Source organism: Nomascus leucogenys, chromosome 16 (assembly GCF_006542625.1).
Source record: "Nomascus leucogenys isolate Asia chromosome 16, Asia_NLE_v1, whole genome shotgun sequence".
In the NCBI taxonomy this organism is placed as follows: domain Eukaryota; kingdom Metazoa; phylum Chordata; class Mammalia; order Primates; family Hylobatidae; genus Nomascus; species Nomascus leucogenys.
The window spans coordinates 15,579,131-15,596,061 of NC_044396.1; the positions used below are offsets into that span (position 1 = coordinate 15,579,131).

The window sequence follows — 16,931 nt, forward strand, 5'->3', positions numbered from 1 at the left end:
ACAATGGGTCAGAATATTTGGCAATAAGACGCACATAACAGAGATTTGATTCAGTTCAAGACATCCAAGAAGATAATTCTCTTCTCACAAGGTTGAAGTGTGTAAATTAAAACAAGATGCTCCTAGCTCTCTCCTTCCTCCCATCTCCTGTCTTCTGCTCATTCAGGACAGAGTTGGTTTGTGTTCCTCACTAATTCTCACCAGAGCCCCAATTCTTTCTTTCCTTTGTGTAATGAACTCAGAGTCCATTTATATTGGATTCTAGACTACGTTTAAGCCTTGGCAAGAGCTTAGGAGGAGGGCAAAGGCACTTTGTAACACGTGGAACCTTTGATACAATACAGAGGAGAAAGATTTACTCTTCCAATTTTTACAAGCTATTGCTCCTTTAATTAATTTTACTTCCACAGGTGAAAATGGATATACCATTTCTGGGAAGAGAAAAGAAGCCAATTAAAAGTGGGGCATGTTATTACACTGACCAGAAATGAATGTACCTTTTTACAAATAAAGAATCTATATATATTCCTGTGGCTCTGATTTATTCCTAGGTTTCTTGTCTCACTCATTAAGGACACTTCTTCGGCCACTAGTGTTTGTGTATATATATTGGTGTGCATGGCCATGTGTATCCCAGGATATAAATATAAAGAATTTAATATTCTTTTTCACTACAAATGTAGTTTATATTTCAATATAAAACCTAATTTGACTAAGCAGCCAGGATTTATGCATTATCTGATTTCTCTTGCTTTAGTAGAAATAACTAAATGCAGGTTGTAGTTTTAATACGTTCCTCCTTCTTGCAATACCTTTCTTCAAATGATTATGTGTCAATAAAAGTACATGTACATTGGAATAAATGGAAATACTGTAATACACTGTAGCTTTTAAATTCTCTTTAAAAAAACAAAGTACCAAAATAAGCCAAAGAAATGTCATCTTTTTAAAGTATTGGACTATGTTAAAAAGACTCTATTATCTATCTATCTGTCTATCATCTATCTATCTATCTATCTATCTATCTATCTATATCATCTATCTATCTATCTATCTGATATAGATACATAAGTTATATGTATCTGTATAAATACAAATATAGATAGAGTCAGGTCTGGTCATGTGTGTGAGTGTGTATATACATATATATGAACCTATATAATAAATTAACCATTAGAGAGGTCCTAGAACCATTTCAATTTCTCTCCCATCCCACAATATTTTTGTTTCTTCTTTTTTTGTTGTTTTGAGAGCATATTTTTGGTGGGAGATCCTGTTGTTTGTGCTTTGTAATGATGAAAACTTCTGTCTTTTTGTTTTTAATCAGTTCCCACACACCGACTGGGAGGCTCAAAGTGTAATATGGCTGTTTTTCTTAAACTAGTGAGCAAACATGAGACTGTGTGTATTAGCCTTCATGGTCCTGCTCACACACAGCAAAGTTGATCTTTAGTTTTATCATACCTTATAATTGTTCAAACAAAAATGATCAGAGTGCTATGAGTGTTGGGTTTGGCAACCAACACAGTTTCATATGGTAATGAGATTTCCCCCCTGTAGGAGGGCTATGAACTGCTAATTAGCATCTATGACCTAATATTCTCTAGCAACCAAGAGTAATAGCAGTAATTTCCAGTTTTATGCAGAGTACAAGTCTCTAATATTACCAACACTTCTGTTTCATTTATAATTAACTGCACGCAATTATTACAGTCAAGAAAGTAAATCCTAATGTTTCTAGGTAATAAAAAAAAGAAATTATGTTTGTAAAACTTGTATGTGTATCATGCTGACTGACTGGACTTCTTTGGAAGCCCTGAGGATCTTTATCTATCAATTAATTTTTCTTTTTGTCTATACTGATATCACCCTTAATTTTAATTTGTAATTTTTAGTTTACTACTTAATTCTTTGTTCTTTGCTTGAAAACTCATATTTATTAGACTTGCTTTTGGGTTCATGAACAAAGAAAACATTTAAAAGCTAGTAGCTAGAGCAAAATGTTCTGATATTAGCTGACAATGTGTTTCAAGAGACCAGTAATGCATACTTCTTAGGTAGGGATATACTTCGCACAGAAAGGATGTTTTATAAGGTGGGAATAAAGGAATTTTATTTGAGGTTCTCCCATGAAATTAATGCTTCTTTGAATGTCAGTAAAATTGTTCTATAATAATTAAAAATGACATTTGAGAAAATTTCCTACTTTTAAAAAAAGAGTTAAACCTTATTTATCTAAAATTGTGAAGGATTACAATTTTCTGTAGGAGAGATTTTTCCCCAGATAATATACCCCTTAATACACCAAACTGTATTTTAAATATTTTGATGTAAAATTAATCTGATGCTTTGCTCTGCATCATTTTCTAAGGTTCTGGACAACCCTTCCTGTGCAACACGGATGTCAAATTAGGTCTTTATCAAGTTAGATGGGTGTAATTAGAGTCTTTATCTCCACTACCACACCAAGAACAATTCTACTTTTCTGCCTTCTGTACTGTACTGGATTTTTACCTCCAAGTCTACTCATCAAACATATTTTGTTGGTCAATCTTAGCCTTTAAAAAGTTTCTGCTTTAGAAAACAGAATATCTATATATTTTAATGGCTTTTTTGAATAAGTAAGGTCATCATTATGCACATCAATTATATTATACAGAAGTATAATAGTGTAATTAACATTTAGATGCTTGCTCCTTTCCCCCACACTGAATGGCTTCAGATATCTGTGCTTTTGTGCTTAATATTTCTTGTTTCCTCCTTTATTGACAATTGCAACTTAATCCTACCGTAACCACCTTAAGTCATCTCTATCTCTAATTCCAATCTATTATAAGGCCAAAGAAGAACTGAAGGTGGCCAAGGGAAACCATATGACAAAGTTCAGTAAATCCTAATGTGATGATGTAAAAGCACATGGTGAAACTGTCAAATACTCTAAAACCATAAAGCATTGCTGTTAAACAGAACTGGACCAACAGGTGGGGAATATAATAATGTAGACTTAAGCACAAAGTAAAGAAATACTTATTCAAGGTCTGTTCCAAGATGGCTGAATAGGAACAGCTCCGGTCTGCAGCTCCCAGCATGATGGACGCAGAAGATGGGTGATTTCTGCATTTCCAACTGAGGTACCTGGTTCATCTCACTAGGACTGGTTGGAAAGCAGGTGCAGCCCACGGAGGGCAAGCTGAAGCAGGGCGGAGCATCACCTCACCTGGGAAGCACAAGGGGTTGGAGATTTCCCTTTCCTAGCCAAGGGAAGCCATGACAGACTGTTCCTGGAAAAATAGGACATTCTCGCCTAAATACTGTGCTTTTCCAATGATCTTAGCAAATGGCACACCAGGAGATTATATCCTGCACCTGGCTCTGTGGGTCCCGTACCCACAAAGCCTCACTCACTGCTAGTGCAGCAGTCTGAGATCGACCTGTGAGGCAGCAGCCTGGCAGGGGGCAGTGTGTCCACCATTGCTGAGGCTTGATTAGGTAAACAAAGCAGGCTGGAAAGCTCGAACTGGGTGGAGCCCACTGCAGCTCACCAAGGCCTGCTGCCTCTGTTGACTCCACCTCTGGGGGCAGGGCACAGCCTAAAAAAGGGCAACAGAAACTTCTGCAGACTTAAATGTCCCTGTCTGACATCTCTGAAGAAACGAGTGGTTCTCCCAGCACAGTGTTTGAGCTCTGAGAACGGTCAGACTGCCTCCTCAAGTGGGTCCCTGACCCCTCGTGTAGCCTATCTGGGAGACGTCTCCCAGTAGGGGCCGACTGACACCTCATACAGATGGGTGCCCCTCTGGGATGAAGCTTCCAGAGGAAAGGTCAGGCAGCAATATTTGCTGTTCTGCAATATTTGCTGTTCTGCAATATTTGTTCTGAAGCCTCCGCTGGTAATACCCAGGCAAACAGTGTCTGGAATGGATGTCCAGCAAACTCCAACCGACCTGCAGTTGAAGGACCAAACTGTTAGAAGGAAAACTAACAAACAAAAAGGAATAGCATCAACATCAACAAAAAAGACATCCACACCAAAACCCCATCTGTAGGTCAGCAACAACAAAGACCAAAGGTAGATAAAACCACAAAGCTGGGGAGAAACCAGAGCAGAAAAACTGAAAATTCTAAAAACCAGAGTGCCTCTTCTCCTCTGAAGAATCGCAGCTCCTCGCCAGCAACAAAACAAAGCTGGAAGGAGAATGACTTTGACAAGTTGACACAAGTAGGCCTTAGAAGGTTGGTAATTTCAAACTTCTCTGAGCTAAAGGAAGATGTTGAAACCCATAGCAAGGAAGCTAAAAACCCTGAAAAAAAGATTAGATGAATGGCTAACTAGAATAAACAGTGTAGAGAAGACCTTAAATGAACTGATGGAGCTGAAAACCGTGGCACGAGAACAACGTGATGCATGCACAAGTTTCAGTAGCCAGTTTGATCAAGTGGAAGAAAGGGTATCAGTGATTGAAGATCAAATTAATGAAACAAAGTGAGAAGTTTAGAGAAAAAAGAGTAAAAAGAAATGAATAAGCCTCCAAGAAATATGGGACTATGTGAAAAGACCAAATCTACGGTTGATTGATGTACCTGAAAGTGATGGGGAGAATGGAACCAAATTGGAAAACAATCTTCAGGATATTATCCAGAACTTCCCCAACCTAGCAAGGCAGGTCAACATTCAAATTTAGGAAATACAGAGAACACCACAAAGATACTCTTCAAGAAGAGCAACCCCAAGACATATAATCATCAGATTCACCAAGGTTGAAATGAAGGAAAAAAATGTTAAGGGCAGCCAGAGAGAAAGGTCGGGTTACCCACAAAGGGAAGCCCATCAGACTAACAGTGGATTTCTCAGCAGAAACTCTACAAGCCAGAAGAGAGTGGGGGCCAATATTCAACATTCTTAAAGAAAACAATTTTCAACCTAGAATTTCATATCCGGACAAACTAAGCTTCAGAAGTGTAGAAGAAATAAATTCCTTTACAGACAAGCAAATGCTGAGAGATTTTGTCACCACCAAGCCTGCGTTACAAGAGCTCCTGAAGGAAGCACTAAACATGGAAGGGAACAACTGGTGCCAGCCACTGCAAAAACATGCCAAATTGTAAAGACCATCGATGCTAGGAAGAAACTGCATCAACTAACAGGCAAAATAGCCAGCTAACATCAAAATGACGGGATTAAATTCACACATAATAATATTAACCTTAAATGTAAATGGACTAAATGCCCCGATTAAAAGACACAGACTGGCAAATTGGATAGTCAAGACCCATCAGTGTGCTGTATTCAGGTCTCATGTGCGGAGACACACACAGACTCAAAATAAAGGGATGGAGGAAGATCTACCAAGCAAATGGAAAGCAAAGAAAAGCAGGTGTTGCAATTCTAGTCTCTAATAAAACAGACTTTAAATCAACAAAGATCAAAAGAGACAAAGAAGGCCATTACATAATGGTAAAGGGATAAATTCAACAAGAAGAACTAACTGTCCTAAATAGATATGAACCCAATACAGGAGCACCCAGATTCATAAAGCAAGTCCTTAGAGACCTACAAAGAGACTTAGACTCCCACACAATAATAATGGGAGACTTTAACACCCCACTGTCAATATAAGATAGACCAATGAGACAAAAAGTTAACAAGGATATCCAGGACTTCAACTCAGTTCTGCACCAAGCAGATCTAATAGACATCTACAGAACTCTCCACCCCAAATCAATGGAATATACATTCTTCTCAGCACCACATCACACTTATTCCAAAATTGACCACTTGGTTGGAAGTAAAGCACTCCTCAGCAAATGTAAAAGAATAGAAATCACAACAAACTGTCTCTCAGACCACAGTGCAATCAAATTAGAACTTAAGACTAAGAAACTCACTCAAAACCACACAACTACATGGAATCTGAACAACGTGCTCCTGAATGATTACTGGGTACATAACGAAATGAAGGCAGAAATAAAGATGTTCTTTAAAATCAATGAGGACAAAGACACAACCTACCAGAATGTCTGGGACACATTTAAAGCAGTGTGTAGAGGGAAATTTATAGCACTAAATGCCCGCAATAGAAAGCAGGAAAGATCTAAAATCAACATGCTAACATCACAATCAAAAGAACTAGAGAAGCAAGAACAAGCACATTCAAAAGCTAGCAGAAGGCAAGAAATAACTAAGATCAGAGCAGAACTGAAGGATATAGAGACACAAAAAACCCTTCAAAAAATCAATGAATCCAGGAGCTAGTTTTTGGAAAAGATCAACAAAATTGATAGACCACTAGCAAAACTAGTAAGGAATAAAAGAAAGAAGAATCAGATAGATGCAATAAAAAATGACAAAGGGGATATCACCACTGATCCCACAGAAATACAAACTACCATCAGAGAATACTATAAACACCTCTATGCAAATAAACTAGAAAATCTAGAAGAAATGGATAAATTCCTGGCCACATACACCCTCCCAAGACTAAACCAGGAAGAAGTTGAATCTCTGAATAGACCAGTAACAGGCTCTGAAATTGAGGCAATAATTAATAGCCTACCAACCAAAAAAAGGCCAGGACCAGACGGTTTCATAGCCAAATTCTAGCAGAAGTACAAAGAGGAGCTGATACCATTCCTTCTGAAACTATTCCAATCTATAGAAAAAGAGGGAATCCTCCCTAACTCATTTTATGAGGCCAGCATCATCTTGATACCAAAGCCTGGCAAAGACACAACAAAAAAAGAGGATTTTAGACCAGTATCCCTTATGAACATCTATGCGAAAATCCTCAATAAAATACTGGCCAACCGAATCCAGCAGCACATCAAAAAGCTTATCCACCGCGATCAAGTGGGCTTCATCCCTGGGATGCAAGGCTGGTTCAACATACACAAATCAATTAACATAATCCATCACATAAACAGAACCAAAGACCACATGATTATCTCAATAGATGCAGAAAAGGCCTTCAACAAAATTCAACAGCGCTTCATGCTAAAAACTCTCAATAAACTAGGTATGGATGGAACATATCTCAAAATAATAAGAGCCATTTATCACAAACTCACAGCCAATATCATACTGAATGGGCAAAAACTAGAAACATTCCCTTTGAAAACTGGCACAAGACAAGTATGCCCTCTCTCACCACTCCTATTCAACATAGTGTTGGAAGTTCTGGCCAGAGCAAGCAGGCAAGAGAAAGAAATAGAAGGTATAGAGGGTATTAAATTAGGAAAAGAGGAAGTCAAATTGTCCCTGTTTTCAGATGACATGATTGTATATTTAGAAAATCCCATTGTCTCAGCCCAAAAGCTCCTTAAGCTGACAAGCAACTTCAACAAAGTCTCAGGATACAAAATCAATGTGCAAAAACCACAAACATTCCTATACACCAATAACAGACAAACGGAGAGCCAAATCATGAATGAACTCCCATTCACAATTGCTACAAACAGAATAAAATACCTAGGAATCAACTTACAAGGGATGTGAAGGACCTCTTCTAGGAGAACTACAAACCACTACACAATGAAATAAAAGAGGACACAAACAAATGGAAGAACATTCCATGCTCATGGATAGGAAGAATCAATATTGTGAAAATGGCCATACTGCCCAAGGTAATTTATAGATTCAATGCCATCTCCATCAAGGTACCAATGACTTTCTTCACAGAATTGGAAAAAACTACTTGAAAGTTCACGTGGAACCAAAAAAGAGCCTGCATTGCCAAGACAATCCTAAGCAAAATGAACAAAGTTGGAGGCATCATGCTACCTGACTTCAAACTATACTACAAGGCTACAGTAACCAAAACAGCATGGTACTGGTACCAAAACAGAGATATAGACCAATGGAACAGAACAGAGGCCTCAAAAATAACACCACACATCTACAACAATCTGATCTTTGACAAACCTGACAAAACCAAGAAATGGGGAAAGGATTCCCTACTTCATAAATGGTGCTGGGAAAACTGGCTAGCCATATGTAGAAAGCTGAAACTGGGTCTCTTTCTTACACGTCATACAAAAATTAATTCAAGATGGATTAAAGACTTAAATGTTAGGCCTAAAACCATAAAAACCCTAGAAGAAAACCTAGGCAGTACCCTTCAGGACATAGGCATGGGCAAGGGCTTCGTGACTAAAACACCGAAAGCAATGGCAACAAAAGCCAAAGAGACAAATGGGATCTAATTAAACTAAAGAGCTTCTGCACAGCAAAAGAAATTACCATCACAGTGAACAGGCAACCTACAGAATGGAAGAAAATTTTTGCAATCTACCTGTCTGACAAAGGGCTAATATCCAGAATCTACAAAGAACTTAAACAAATTTACAAGAAAAAAACTACCCCATCAAAAAATGGGCAAAGATATGAACAGACACTTCTCAAAAGAAAACATTTATGCAGCCAACAGACACATGAAGAATTGCTCATCACCACTGGTCATCAGAGAAATGCAAATCAAAACCACAGTGAGATACCATCTCACATGAGTTAGAATGGCAATCAGTAAAAAGTCAGGAAAAAACAGATGCTGGAGAGGATGTGAAGAAATAGAAATGCTTTTACACTGTAGGTGGATGTGTAAACTAATTCAACCATTGTGGAAGACAGTGTGGCGATTCCTCAAGGATCTAGAACTAGAAATACCATTTGACCCAGCAATGCCTTTACTGGGTATATACCCAAAGGATTATAAATCATGCTACTATAAAGACACATGAACACATATATTTACTGTGGCACTATTCACAATAGCAAAGACTTGGAACCAACCCAAATGTCCATAAACGACAGACTGGATTAAGAAAATATAGCACCTACACATCACGGAATACTATGCAGCCATAAAAATGGAAGAGTTCATGTCCTTTGCAGGGATATGGATGAAGCTGGAAACCATCATTCTGAGCAAACTGTCACAAGGACAGGAAACCAAACACCGCATATTCTCACCCATAGGTGGGAAATGAACAATGAGAACCAACATGGCACATGTATACCCATGTAACAAACCTGCATGTTGTGCACATGTACTCTACTACTTAAAGTATAATAAAATTAAATAAATAAAAAAATAAATTAAAATAAAAAATAAAAAAATACTTATTCAAGTTTTAGGAGCAATAATGATGATGATGATGATGCTATTAACAATGAAAATATGTGAGGCACTGTGCTAGCTCATTATAGCATTTAATTTAATGTAATATGTTATGCTAGTGGGTGGATATAATTATTAGTGTTATCAATAGTATTATTATCTAACATCAGAAAATTTAGACTTTGTCTATGTAACCTTAAATAAAAAACACAAAAATTAGGGAAAGGAGTTTGTAATAACACCCACACCTGTCTTATTTCAAACCTGTGTGTATGAGTGTCAAGTTCTTCTGCCTCCCACTAAAAATAGAGTACAAGTAAAGGAAGCATTTTCCACAACCATCGAGAACAACCTCCTTATTTTATCGCTGAAGACACTAAGGATCATATTGTTCTTGCCTCTAATCTCCTCTCCCAGGGAAGGGAATTTTTTCTTAATTACATTGAACATGAAGCCTTTACTCTCAATCTCTATTTCTCCTGCCTTTGGGCTTCCCCACCCACCTCATTACTTGAAACTGCACTTTCAGGTTAGCAGAGTCCTGCTCATTGCCAAATGCAATAGATTGTTAGTTATGTCTGGTGTGTTTGGAATAGTTCACATTGTCAACCACTCTCTTCTCTTTGTATTTCTTTCCCTCCTTACATCTTGATGCTAGCTTATGCTGGCTCTCCTCCTTCTCTGTCTCCATCTCTGTATCAATTACCTTTACTTTTTACTGCGTGACAAGCTCTCCTAAAAGTTAATAGCTTAAAACAACAACCATTTATTTAGTTTACAATTCTACAAGTCAGTAATTTGGGCTGTGCTTAGCTCAGCAGTTCTTGTCCCAGCTGGGCTCACTCATGTCTCTGTGGTTAGCTGCTGGCTTAACTGGGGGATGGTTGGCCTAGAATGGCCTCTACTGGGCTGGCTTGTTTCTGCTCCAGAAGGCCTCCTATCCTCTAGATTGCACTTGCACAGGACAGCCTGGGCTTGTACACTTGGCAACTGCTCAAAGTTCTAAATAAGAATGTGAAATCATGCAAGTCAAATAATCACTTCTGCTGAATTCTGTTGACAAAGCCAGTCTAAAAGGCAACCAAGATTCAAGATGAGGGAAAATAGACTCTACCTCTTGATAGGAAAAGCTTAAAAGCCACACTGCATGGGGCAAAGCTATAGGGAAGAGTGAAGAAGGGATTGTGGATATTTTTTGCAACGTACAACAATCTCTTTTGTGAGTTCCACTTCTCTCACTTGCATTTTAAATGCAAGTTTAACTTTCATGTTCACTTTTGGACTTTTTTCTTTTTCAACTTTTTCCCCTTCAGCCATCGCATTTATTCCCATGACTTCAGCCATCACTCAACAGATGATTATCAAATCTCTATATTGAACTCTTACCTTATTCATAAGCTCCCAACTGTAATTTCCAAGTACTTACTAGAAATGTACCTGGTTTCCTATGTGTGCCTCAAATACAAGTTCAAAACTCAGTTCTATATTCTCCCACAAACTTGTTTCTATTTTTTAAAATATCCATTTTCTGCCATTTGTGTTATTTGCCATCCAGAATCATAGTCTAGAAAATTCAGAACCATTTAAGTTTTTTTATTTTTAATTTTTGTGGGTATATAGTAGGTTATATATGTATAGGGTACATGAGATGTTTTGATATAGGCATGCGATGTGTAATAATCACATCATGGAGAAAGGGGTATCCATCCCCTCAAGCATGTATCCTTTATGTTACAAAGGATATAAACAATCCAATTATACTCTTCTAGTTATTTTTAAGCGTACACAAGTTATTATCGACTGTAGTAACCCTGTTGTGATATCAAATAGTAGATATTATTCATTTTTTCTATATTTTTTACCCACCTTAGAACCATTTTTGATGCTTCTCTCTCCTTCAGTCCTTACATTCAGTCACTCAGCAAATCCTGGCCATTCAACCTAAATATGGCTCATCTTCCTCTTTCTTTATTCCTAGTATCACCCAGATTGGGTCCATTGTTGCTTGTTAGATTATTTATGAATTTATTAATTATCTTTTAGTCCTTCATATGCACAATCTAATATATCCTCCTCACTGAGAATAGTATTCCTAAAACACACATCAGACTAAACAGTTTCTTTTGAAGAAGTCTTTTATAATAAGTTTATCATTATTTGGAATACATGGAAAGTCTACAGACCTTGTTATTGGAGCTTTGGGGCATTCCTGGGGGTCTGTAGGGTCAAGAACTATTTTATATATCTTTGTTGTATTCCCAGTGTCTGACATCCTGCCTGATGGTTGCTTATAAATATTTGTTGAATGAATAGATACATGAATGAATAATAATAGATCTACTAGAGGGGGGAAGAGCAGGCAGAGACTTTCTATGTGTTATGTTGGAAAAGGTAAGAAGACTTAGGCCAGATGCGGTGGCTCACACCTATAATCCCAGTACTTTGGGAGGCCGAGGCGGGTGGATCACCTGAAGTCAGGCGTTCGAGACTAGACTGGCCAACGTGGTGAAACCTCGTCTCTACTAAAAATATAAAAATTAGCTGGGTGTGGTGGTGCATGCCTGTAATCCTAGTTACTCAGGAGGCTGAGAGAGGAAAATCGCTTGAATCTGGGAGGCTGAGGGTGCAGTGAGCCAAGACCACACCATTGCAATTCAGCCTTGGCACAAGAGTGAAACTCTATCTCGAAAGACAAAAAAAAAAAAAAAAAAAGAAAAAAGAAAACAAAAGATAAGAAGACTTAGAGATCAACAGTCATGGGTTTGAATCTAGCTGTACCACCTCCTCACAGTGAATCGTGGACAATGTATTTAACCATTCTGAGACGCGGTTTCTTTGTCCATAAAATGAAGATAACTATAATTAACTTCAGGTATAATTATAATTATACATGAAGATATTACTAATCATCTCTGTCATCATCACTGGTCCCAACAAGAGAGTCATTAGTTTCAGGTGTGACAATATGTGACAAGGACTGTATAAGGGTCTGAGATTTGAGCTTGAGCGGAATCCAAGTGTCAAGATAGTACTCCCAAGTCCTAAAAACAAACAAGTAAAACAAATCGGGGCTCAGGATAAAGAACTCCAACAGGAATTCAGACATAGGGAAAGAACAATTGGAACTGGCTTAGAAGAAAGGAATTGGGGAAGAAGACTGGACATTACAATAGGAAGCATGGGTAGAATAAGAGAGGACAGACAGGGTTCATTGGTGTTGGAGAGATAAGCATCCCAGCTAGTGGCCTATATATCCTCAGAGTCTGGATGGGAATGAATCTGCAGGAGTATCAGTAAGATATGGCTCCATCTGCAATGGAAAGAGGTTTTGGGGCAAAGGACACAACTGTTTTTTTGCTATCTGTAAGGTCTTTATTGAGCTGTTACTTTATCTGTTTAGGAGACCTTGGGGTCCATACTGTCTGCAAACAATAAAAGAATCAGCCACTTCACAGGGCATGTTTCAATTTGGTCTCTCTTTTTTAAGGGTTATCCTTTTCATACTTTATAAATGTTTAATTTTCTCTTAGTAGCCATGATGTCATTCTCCTTATTAATAGGTACACAACTTTGATTCCTTTTTTTCCTTTCTGCCCATCTATATGTCAAATTATATGACTATTCTCAATAAATACAGAATAATAATATCTTGAATAACCTAAAGAACTAATGCTTTTAAAGATAATATGTAATAGCTTAAAATATCTTTCATGGTATGCAAATATATTTGTTCCTGGTTAAAACCTTTCAATAGGAAAGGTAGGCAATTCATCAGAGGATTGGTTTGATTATATTACCTGTTTTCTTCAACTACCTTTTTCAATCACCCTAATCTTCCACATCAGAATGGCAATTTGACTTCATCGTGTATTCTTGATTCTGATTGGTAATGGCTGCCTAGAGCACAGTGTTCAGGAGAATTCAAAGGCATCATCCAGACACAGGAGCAGAGTCCCATGATTGATTAACAATGCCTGCTATGGGAAAGTAAAGGGGAAAGGGCAGAACTTTTGTAGTCTATTTGACAAACCTATTCTGTGTATTGGTATAACCATCTCTTATATCAGTGGTTTTCAAATTACTGACAGCCATATAGATTTTCTCATCTCAACCGCAGAACACAGAAAATGAACTTAGTGACTACTTTCTTAATTCTCTAAGAACGATACATAATTGCTGCTATACTAAATGCATAGGAGAGAAGTTAATTCTAACATGCAATGTATAACTTAGGACATAAAAGCTTAATTATCTCCACGTTGAAAAAGACTGAAGTCCAATAAGTGCCTCAAACGCTGCTATAGTTGTAAGGAAGGCCCAAGAGGGAAAGATTCCAGTCTTCCATTTGTAAATCAATCAAATTTCTTTTACAGGGAAATGTGTGTGTATATGTGTGTGTGGGGGCGGGGGGGTTGGGAGTGCATGAATATATATTATATATTTGTATACACAACATACATGCTACAATTCAGAATTCATTTGAAGACTCTTTGAAGTTTATTCTCTTCTTTTTCTTGTCTCTATATAAATTTCTCCCTGTTGTCTGAGATAAATTCAAATGTTTCTATATATTTTGCTTTTAATTTTTTTTCCATCATGAGAGTACAAAAATGTTCTCCGTCTATAAAAATAATGTGAATGTTAGAACAAACATCATTAACCCTTGAGATAAATAAAATCTGGATTGTGTAGTCAGTAGGAAAATCAGGCCCATAATATCATGATTAACAGAATCCTTGAAATAAAAAATTGGTTGTAAATTTCTATTTCCACCTTAGCACCTGGATCTTGAAACAGCTGCCCCTTTAATCATTTACAAAGTCCTTCAAATAGTGTTTTTTTTATGTGGTGTTATAGCAAGTCTAATTAATATAATTTCAGCAAACCTGTAATAATCTGTGTGTAGATTTTTTGAATTGTGTCTAGTAATGTCTTCAGATATATTGAAGCTACTTAAAGCAGGATCTGCTTTTTGGTGCACATCATTTCAATGCCCCATAAATAATTAATCACAAAAACCTACATTAATGCAGCCCTCGGGTCATAAATTGGGACCTAGAAGCTAAATGAATGCAAAGTTCACATTCTCCAAGAAATATTCATTTTCTCACATGGCTTATTTTACACAATTTATTTGCTCTATAATTAGAAGCCCAATTAGTAGCCCAATATCATATGCGCAGTGTGGAAAAATTTCCAGTTATTGTGAGCACTCTGCATTGCATCTATTTCTTCAATGATTATTTACTAGGCACCTACTCATGCCAGGCACCAGGTTAAAAGGATAGAAGAGTTCAAGGGTGACTATTGTCACAAAAACCTTACAGTTCTGTGAAAGACGTAAATGATTAAACATAAATAAAAATAGTCATTAGAAATTGTGATCAATGCTATGAAAGACATAAACTGTTGCTTGAGCTAAAAACTAATGAGGCAGGCTCTTTAGGCCTGGTTGGACAGTATTTTCTGAGGAAGCCCATTTATACCAGGACTCCCATCTCGGTATGTCCAAGGTGACTGAGTAAGATCTGTGAGCATGAGCTCAGTGCAGGGAAGGGTAGAACATGAGGTAGTTCTGCAGACATGGGCTGGGACCTGATTATAAACCATTGACTGGTTTGATGGTGGGCATTACTACAATTAGCTTATTTTCAGTTTTAAAGGATGAGTTTAGCAGGAGGATTGTTGGTGGACAAAAGCAGCAAGAAGAAAATGTGCTAAGTGGCAATCGCAATAATTCTGGCCACCAATTGTCTGAAACCTGGGCAGAAGGAGGCATAGAATGGATGACTGTGATCTATATTTGAAAGGTAGAATGAGCCAGGCACGGTGGCTGACACCTGTAATCCCAGCACTTTGGGAGGCTGAGGCTGGTGGATCACCTGAGGTCAGGAGTTTGAGACCACCCTGGCCAACATGGTGAAACCCTGTCTCTACTAAAAATACAAAATTAGCAGGGCATGGTGGCACACAACTGTGATCCCAGCTACTTGGGAAGCTGAGGTAGAAGAATCACTTGAACCTGGGGGGCAGAGGTTGCAGTGAGCTGAGATCGCACTACTGCATTTCAGCCTTGGAGACGAGAGCAAAACTCCGTCTCAAAAAAAAAAAAAAAAAAGATAAAGAAGATAGAATGAGTAGAACTTGCTGGTGGATTGTGTGGGGTGGGGAGGAGGGCATGGTAAGAGAAAAGAAGAAAACAGGAGTAACTCTTAAGAAAGTGAGTGGATAATAGTGCCATTTACTAAGATAAAGAAAGCTGGGCAAAGAGACTTATTGGAAAAATTGAGAGTTCTATTTGAATGGGTTAAACTTTAGATGTCTGTGAGACATCTGGACAGGGATTTTGAGGAAGCAATCAGATGGGGAGTACTTTAGATTTGAAATACAAATTTGTGAGTCATTACCATAGAGATGGCATCTAAAGCTGTAGAACTGGATAAGGTCACCTAGGGAAATAATATGGTTAGAGAAATGAAGTGGGCTCTGTACTTGGCCCGAAGAACACCAATAGTTAGAGATCTGTTTGAAAAAAAAGACTTGCAAAGTAAATAGGGAGTAAGAAACTATGGATTTTGGAAGAGTACAAGGAAGGTATATTGTCATGGAATCCAAGAAAAGAGTGTTTGAAAAGCAAGGGGAGAGTCAGCCCTGGAGAATGCTGCTGAGAGGTAGATGGAGTTGCCAACAATCGGCGCTTCTTGGGTCTGGCAGCATGGAAGATGCTCATGACCTTGAAAAAAGCAGGTCAGTGGAGTAGTGTTTTGTGATTCAATTGGTTGAGTAAAGATGGGGGATCATTAGTCCAAGAGAATATGGTGAATAGTAGCACGAGCAAAATCTTTAAGAAAGACCAAGATGGAACTGAAATTCAAAATAGGGGGTGAGGATTTGGCCTTTCATGAAAAAGGTAGGAAGGTTCACCCTATTGATTCTCTTTCCTCAATAAACTAAGACACTTTGACTGAAGAGAGGAAATAATGTTAAGATCTGTGGTGAGAGAAGAGGGTTTTTCTGAGAAGCTGTATTTTCCTGTGGACAGCCGTGAGGCAGAGCAGTGTCGAAGAAAGCCTCCCATGCTCACTTGCACTGCCAGAGACCCCCAAGACATCCAGGGAAAACCTGAGGAGTGCGGTCTCAGCTTCCTGATCTATTAACAGGCAGAAAGTACTTACATTTTAAAATCAAAATGGCAGAGACTCAGAAAATAGCCAAATTAATGTATCTCTACAGTGAACGGTTTCTTACTTTCAGAGGTCAGGTTTGGAAACTGGAGTCTAGAAAGGGTTTGTTTTTTGATCAGGCTATGAAGAAAAAGCTGTTCACCTCCACCTAAACACTGAGTATTATTTGGCTTGAATTCCATTTCTAAACCCTCTGGAAAAGTTACATAGGTCTTTTAAGAAACATAGATTTTCAAAAAAAAGAAAAGTTCTGCTAGAATGGTGGAAAGTGATCTTAAACATTTCAATGCAAATTAATTTTTATACCAGCTTTAAGCTTTGAAAGAAATGGGGGTTGAGGGAAAACAAGTGTGAGGGGAAAGAAAATGACTCTTTTCTGAAAGAAAGCAATCACTGTTAGACCATTGTGTGGTTTTACACACTCCTGGAGCAGAGAACAAACTCCTTTCTACCTAAACATGTGAGGAGCTGGCATTCTTCCTATTTTGTAACTCAAACCAATCTATGTGGAGCAGAAAGATGCATGAAAGAAAAATAGTGATTTTTCTTCTTAGCAAACAGTCAGTAAACCCCAGACAGCAGAGTGAGAAAGTGTGTGCCACCACAGGATCTAGAATTAAAATTGAGGGCAAGT

At 38.0% G+C, this 16,931-nt stretch overlaps 1 long non-coding RNA gene across 1 annotated transcript in view; it reads left to right on the forward strand.

Annotated features, from left to right (window-relative positions):
* The window catches only part of LOC105737652, a 90,110-nt gene extending 89,570 nt beyond the window's left edge, over window positions 1-540 (forward strand). Inside the window, exon 6 of the long non-coding RNA XR_004026249.1 lies at window positions 411-540. This is a non-coding gene — a long non-coding RNA (uncharacterized LOC105737652). The remainder of the gene's footprint in view (window positions 1-410) is intronic.
* Window positions 541-16,931: the final 16,391 nt, after the last annotated feature.